The following is a 6,702-nucleotide window of genomic DNA, read 5'->3' as shown; positions in this document are numbered from 1 at the left end:
ACATATTTTATTTTGCTATAAGGAGAAAAGTTAGAGTTCTTCAGCCCAAACAACTTAGCATGTGTTTGTGGAACTCTGATCCAGGCTTCCCTTTCTCCCATCTTCTCCCTAACCCCCACTCCCCACCCCCCTCCACCCCAAACCCCCCACCGTCCTCCCCCCCATCCCTAAGCAAGAAACCTCTCCCCCACTCCCCCAACTGGGAATTTTCATGGAAACTTCTGGAGACCCCGCCCACTTGGCCCAGTTTATGTTTTGGTGGAAACTCTTAATGTTTCCATTGTCTGCCTTGAGAGTGTTGAAATTATTCATCTTAATTAAGTGTTGCCTAGGTGTTATTTTGACAGACTCTCACCCATTGAATTTTCTTTACCTCTTCTTTGTTTTAGAAGCCAAGAAGGAAAATGCTTTAGTGGGAGGGTAACTCTCCCGTTTGCAGTCACAGGCTGGCCTGACTTCCCACTCAGCCGGTTTTTTGGAGTCTTGAAAGCCAGCAAGAACTCTTTCTTTGCAGAAGTACCTGCCAGGGTCCCAAGGTGAGTCAAATAACATCCCTTACCTAAGTAACCCAGGTGCTGTTTTCACGAGTGGATGTTTATCCTCTGAACTAAAATGTGCATTCCTACTGCGTGCCACAAGGTTCCATGGGGAGAGGGAGCAGGTCTAGACAGGTGACCATGGGCAGCCTCTCAGAGGTGGTGGCATTTGAGCTGAGACTTAAGTGGACATCCGACCATAAGCAAATCTGGGGAAACAGAGTTCCAGAGGAAAACAACAAGGGCAAAGACTCGTTTGGGAATGAGCTTGGCCATTTCTAGGAAAAGACAGAAGCCTGCGGGGTCTTTTCCTGGGATAAATTCCCACACTAGGGTGACAGGACCAAAAGTTAGAGACATTTTTATGACTTTTGATTACCACCCCCCACATATATGACTGGCTTGTTTTCCAAAATGAACATATACAGGATCATGTGTCCAATTGTCAATGGTTGTTATTCCAGGGGCGTGGGATTCAGAGGTTGACACGATGAGAAAAGGGACTTTAAAGTTCCCATCGTCTGCATGATTTAACTTTTGGCTATATATATATTGGTATACATAATTTTATTTTACATTTAAATTGGTTTTAATGTTTATTTTTGAGAGGGAGAGAGAGCGTGCAAGGGGGAGAGGGGCAGAAGAAGAGGGAGACACAGAATCTGAAGCAGGCTCCAGGGTGCGAGCTGTCAGCACAGAGTCCCACGCGTGAATTGAACTCACCAGCCACGAGACCGTGACCTGAGCCGAAGTCAGACGCTCAATTGACTGAACCACCCAGGTTCCCCAGTATATATCATTTCTTTTTTAAGTTTATTCATTTGTTCTGAGAGAGAGAGAAAGTGCAAGTCAGGGAAGGGCAGAGAGAGAGAGGGAAAGAGAGAGAATCCCAAGCAGGCTTTGTGCTGTCAGCACCAGAGCTTGATGAGTGGCTGGAACCCAGGAACCATGAGAGATCATGACTTGAGCTGAAGTCAAACCCTCAACCAACTGAGCCATCCAAGTGCCCCTGGTGTATATCATTTTTAAAATTTAAAGTGACCTAATGTTTTAGAACCTAGTAATAAGAGGGTGGTAGATAACAGTGTTTTATTATTCTAAATATCATACATGCATTATGTGAATTCCATTGTATCTCTGAAATATTTCATATCAAGCACTTGATTTTTGTAACATGTATTAATCGAGGGGTCCCTGGGTGGCTCAGTTGGTTAGGTGGCTGACTCTGATTTTGGGTCAGGTTAGGATCTCATTTGTGAGTTCGAGCCCCATGTTGGGCTCTGCTCTGACAATGCAGAGCCTGCTTGGGATTGTGTCTCCCTCTCTCTGCCCCTCCTCTGCTCTCTGTCTCTCAAAATAAATAAATAAACTTTAAAAAGTATTAATTTATACACACAAGGATTGCTGATTATTTCTTTTTAACATTTTTGCTTCTTTATTTGGTTTGCTTTGCTCTGATGTTAGATAAACCACTTTATACTATGTCAGTTTCAGTTTTTTGTCAAATGGGAAGAAATATCTGACTAACCTCTCAATTCCCTAACAGAATTGTTCGGAAAGTTAAATAGAATAGTAAATGGAAGGCACTCTACAAATTTTTAAATGCAGTAAAAATAGAACAGAGGAAAGAAAATTAGGAATGAATTTTCATCTGGAATGGATTTCTCCTTTTTCCACATCTCACCAAGGCCAGTGGCTTCTCAGGGCACCTTTCCCGGACTCTCCCATTCACCCTGATCTCTCCATCCTCTCAAGTGTTCTTTTTTCTTTCTTCTTTTTTTAAAAAAAAATTTAATGTTTTTATTTTATTTTTGAGAGAGAGAGAGTCAGAGTCTGAGTTGGGGAGGGACAGAGAGAGAGGGAGACACAGAATCCGAAGCAGCCTCCAGGCTCTGAGCTGTCAGCACAGAGCCTGATGCGGGGCTAAACTCATGAACCACGAGATCGTGACCTGAGCCAAATTCGGACGCTCAACCGACTGAGCCACCCAGGTCCCCCCTCCATTCTCTCAAGTGTTCTTAAACCTAAGGCTACACGATGTGGCACTTTAATGGTTTTGTATGCATTGATGAGGACACAATATCCTGCTGGTGGGATTTGAGGCATTGGTGAGTAGGTAGAGGAGAGGAGATAATTTGGGGAAAAGGGTGCTCTTTCACGGAGAGTTGTGTGTGTCAGGAAGGGCTTCGAGTTTGGAAGAACCAAGTCCTGGTGTGAGTATTTCGGTGACTAGCTCTGAGCAAGTCAAGTCTTTTCACCTTCCTGGTTTCAGTTTCTTGAGTTGCGGAACACCTTCGCTCTGCCATTTACTACTTGGAGGTCGTTAAATGTCCTGTGGTCACCGTCCTCTCCGCTCACCACTGTCCAGTCCTCGTCGCCCTCCCGGAACATGGGAGGCTCGGCGCTCCTGTGCTTGGGCGGGGTCGTGGGACTAGTTGCTGGCACATGGAATGACAGAGGAAGCACACTTCCAGGCGGTGAGAAAGGCATGCCTGCGTCTCTAGGCTCCCTCTTGCCCCGCCATGCTGTGGAGGAGGCCCGGTGGCGACATGCTGTGCCAGAAACTTGTGCTGACGCGGGATGCGAAAAGGTCAAAGCAGCCGGGGTCCCCGAGTCACTGCACGGAAGGCTGCTGGTGAGTGGGAAATATTCTGTAACCGCATAAAACCGCTGACATTCTTGACACTGTTACCACAGCACAGCCTAGCCTATCCTAGCTAACACACAAACTGAGTCTGAGTTTCCCCTCCTCTGGGAGAAAGACGCCTCGTTCACATGGTTGTGGGGCAGATGTGACGAGAGGACGTACGGCAGGTTCTGAGCCCAATGTGGTTCACGGAAAGAGCTCACTAAACGTTCGCTTCTTGCCCTCCCCTAACAAGATGGTCATTCTTGGCAAAGGCAGACAAGGCCACCGGACCAGACCTTCCCGTGGATCTCTGGGGCATAACAGTGAGGTCAATAGCTCCCTATGGAAGTAGGCAGCAAGTATTATGAGTTCTGTCTCTCCACACTCCTCGGCTCCTTCCGTGTAGATCCTGGGGCAGTAATTTGGGGTTGTTGAGAGATGTGGTACTGACGGCTTCTGGCATCCACCTTCCATTTGCCACAAGCTGTGGCAGCCACACTTTCTCCTCACCACTGCCACCAGCTGCCTCCATCTTGTGGTGGGGGGTGGGGGTGGGGAGGGTGCCTTGCTCATTTACCACGAATTGTCCCCCTTGGTGCCATGCGACAGGAAAGAAACATTTGGGAATATCGGCATCTGGTAGGGCCCCTCCCTTAGTCTATGCCTTGACTCTAATACAAAATAATAAAAGTAAATAAGTAACGTGAAAACTAACCTCTGGGCTGTAAGTGTCTTTTTTTTGGAAAGAGGCAAGTTTAGTGAGGTGGTGGTGGTACGAGGAGGAGGACGCAAATATGGGAGTTCAATGGGGAGAAACAACCCCCCCCAGGGAAAGCACCTGGCCCTTGTTAAAGATGGCTGCCTCCACTCTGGAAAACAGTGTGGAAGTTCCTCAAAAAATTAAAAATAGACCTACCCTATGACCCAGCAGTAGCACTGCTAGGAATTTGCCCAAGGGATACAGGAGTACTGATGCATAGGGGCACTTGTACCCCAATGTTTATAGCAGCACTCTCAACAATGGCCAAATTGTGGAAAAAGCCTAAATGTCCATCAACTGGTGAATAGATAAAGAAATTGTGGTTTATATACACAATGGAGTACTACGTGGCAATGAGAAAGAATGAAATATGGCCCTTTGTAGCGATGTGGGTGGAACTGGAGTGTGTGATGCTAAGTGAAATAAGCCATACAGAGAAAGATAGATACCATATGGTTTCACTCTTATGTGGATCCTGAGAAACTTAACAGAAACCCATGGGGGAGGGGAAGGAAAAAAAAATTGAGGTTAGAGTGGGAGAGAGCCAAAGCGTAAGAGACTCTTAAAAACTGAGAACAAACCGAGGGTTGATGGGGGGGTGGGAGGGAGGGAAGGGTAGGTGATGGGCATTGAAGAGGGCATCTTTTGGGATGAGCACTGGGTGTTGTATGGAAACCAATTTGACAATAAATTTCATATATTAAAAAAAAAAAAAAAAAGATGGCTGCCTCTGTCTGAGGCATGGCTCTACACAGCACTTTCTGCAGCCAGGCTGATGCTTTCCGCGGCCCCAGGAGAGCAATTTCTTGAATCCCACAGTGAGGGACCCGAGAGGTTAAAGCCTTCTTAGGAATTTAAATCAGTGCTATGGCAGGATCTTCCAGGACCAGTGACTCAGGACTGCTCACCTGGATACCTTCCCCACCGACACCCCTCCCCCCCCCCCAATCTAGCTATGGAGGAGAGGATGCGAGCCATTTGCAACTTCTTTTAGCAAAAACTTTAAAGACTCAAAAGAAATTCAAGTCCATTTGCAAAGTCTAGGCCTGGCTGTGGTGGGGTCCGGTCCTACTTCAGCCACTCTCCTGGCCCACAGGAGCTGTGGCCAGACTAGTAATGAGCTATCCTAGAGAGTTCAGAAAAATGGATTCTGCTGCCTGCACTCCATCTTATGAGAAACAGATGACTCCTTGCTCTGAAATGGCGAACGCCTCCAGAAATCCATCCTTGTCCCTTCTTTGTTCCAAAGCAAACACTTGCCTTGGCTTCTGTTCTCACGCCCAGGCGCGCTCTACGGGAGCGGAGCTCCTGAGCCAAGGACCTGAGACTTGATTTTGAATGGAAGTCAACAAACGTATCCATGAGCTGTAACCACAGAGTAGTGGGATGGCTTTCATAATGAACATTCCAGACTTACACATCCAAGTAAGCGTTGTCCCCTTCAACACGGTCACCTGGGCGGGCTTCAGATCGACATCCAAGGTGATAATAATAGTAAGGTGTCAACATTTATGGAGCATTTACAAATGTTAGGCTCTGTGCTAAGAGCCTTATGGGTATTTCTCATTTGACCCTCACAGTCCCATTAACAGATGAGAAAACTGAGGTTTAGAGAGATGAAGTCATGTGACTACTAGGTGATAAAGCTGGGATTCAAACCCTGGCCCAAAGCTCCCCACTCCAGAGTTAGAATGATGTTCAGAAGTTGGAATAAATGCTGTCCTTTCAGGTCCTCACTGATGGTATGAGGATTCGCTGTCATTCAGGTTCAGCCACAGGAATCAGAAACTTTCACATGCCTTCGTGATGCTCTTGAAATCTCCCCACAGCGAGGTGTGTGGACAACCATCCCAACCGTCCTTGGGAGGAAGGCAGGGACACTCAGAGAGGTTAAGGAACTTGTAGTAAGTGGCCCTGCAATAACTCTTGGGAATGAACTTGATTTTTTGAAACAGCCAAAAGCTATTTGGAGCAAAGTCTACTAATCTGGGTAATTCATCCAACTTGGCAAAATTAGGCATGTTCAGCATCAATTTGCACAAGACTGATCATCTTGTGGGGTTCATAGTCTGGTCATGAAGGCAATTTCAGAAGAGGTTAGAAATTTCTTTCTTGTCTGGACTAAAATTTGCCTCCTTGTAATTTGCTTCTGTGGCTCCAGTGTGAATGCTGGAACCACAAAGACTCAGCCTCATCACCACCACTCTCCACACCCCACTACACCCTAACATACTTGGTTATCTGGTTGTAACCCAGGCAGATTAGAAAAGATGGACACAACACTTTAGAATCATCGGGGACATCTCTAACCTACAATGCCCAGAGAGTCTGGTTTTATCCATCAGTCCAATGGATAAAAGCATAGTTGGTTTTTTTTTTTTGAAGTTTCTCAAGTGACTTGTACACAGGGTTGAGAACCACTGTGAGAGGAGGAGGATTTAAACCCAGAGAAGCTCAGTAACTAGCCCAAGGTGTCACATGTCCCGGAGATGGACTTCAAGCCACTGCCCAACTGCTTCTTGCTTCCTCTGGACACGGCCACTCTCCTTGACTCACGAGGGTTCCTTGAGCTTGGGGTCCCAGCAGGGACAACAAGGGAGCAGCAGTCTTTGCAGTATGCCCCGTTTGGAAGGTGTTACCTGTCGCCCCCAACAATGCTGAATTCGTTGTGTCAAAAGTATCTGTGTGGGATGTGCTGTCTGCAATGCTGGAAAGCTGGGTGTGGAAAATACTCAGGTACTCCCGGGTTCTGACTCTGCTTAGCCCCCATGTGAGGA

The 6,702-nt window shown here is 46.8% G+C and overlaps 1 long non-coding RNA gene across 1 annotated transcript; it reads left to right on the top strand.

Annotated features, from left to right (window-relative positions):
- Nucleotides 1-298: 298 nt before the first annotated feature.
- On the top strand, nucleotides 299-3,879 carry LOC109500898. The gene is made up of 2 exons (XR_002158743.3): nucleotides 299-536; nucleotides 2,809-3,879. It is a non-coding gene; the product is annotated as an uncharacterized LOC109500898 (long non-coding RNA).
- The last annotated feature ends 2,823 nt before the right edge of the window (nucleotides 3,880-6,702 follow it).

The sequence above is a fragment of the Felis catus genome, chromosome B3, assembly GCF_018350175.1.
Source record: "Felis catus isolate Fca126 chromosome B3, F.catus_Fca126_mat1.0, whole genome shotgun sequence".
In the NCBI taxonomy this organism is placed as follows: domain Eukaryota; kingdom Metazoa; phylum Chordata; class Mammalia; order Carnivora; family Felidae; genus Felis; species Felis catus.
The sequence above is the reverse complement of the archived record's forward strand: the minus strand, read 5'-3'. Positions and strand labels throughout refer to the sequence as shown.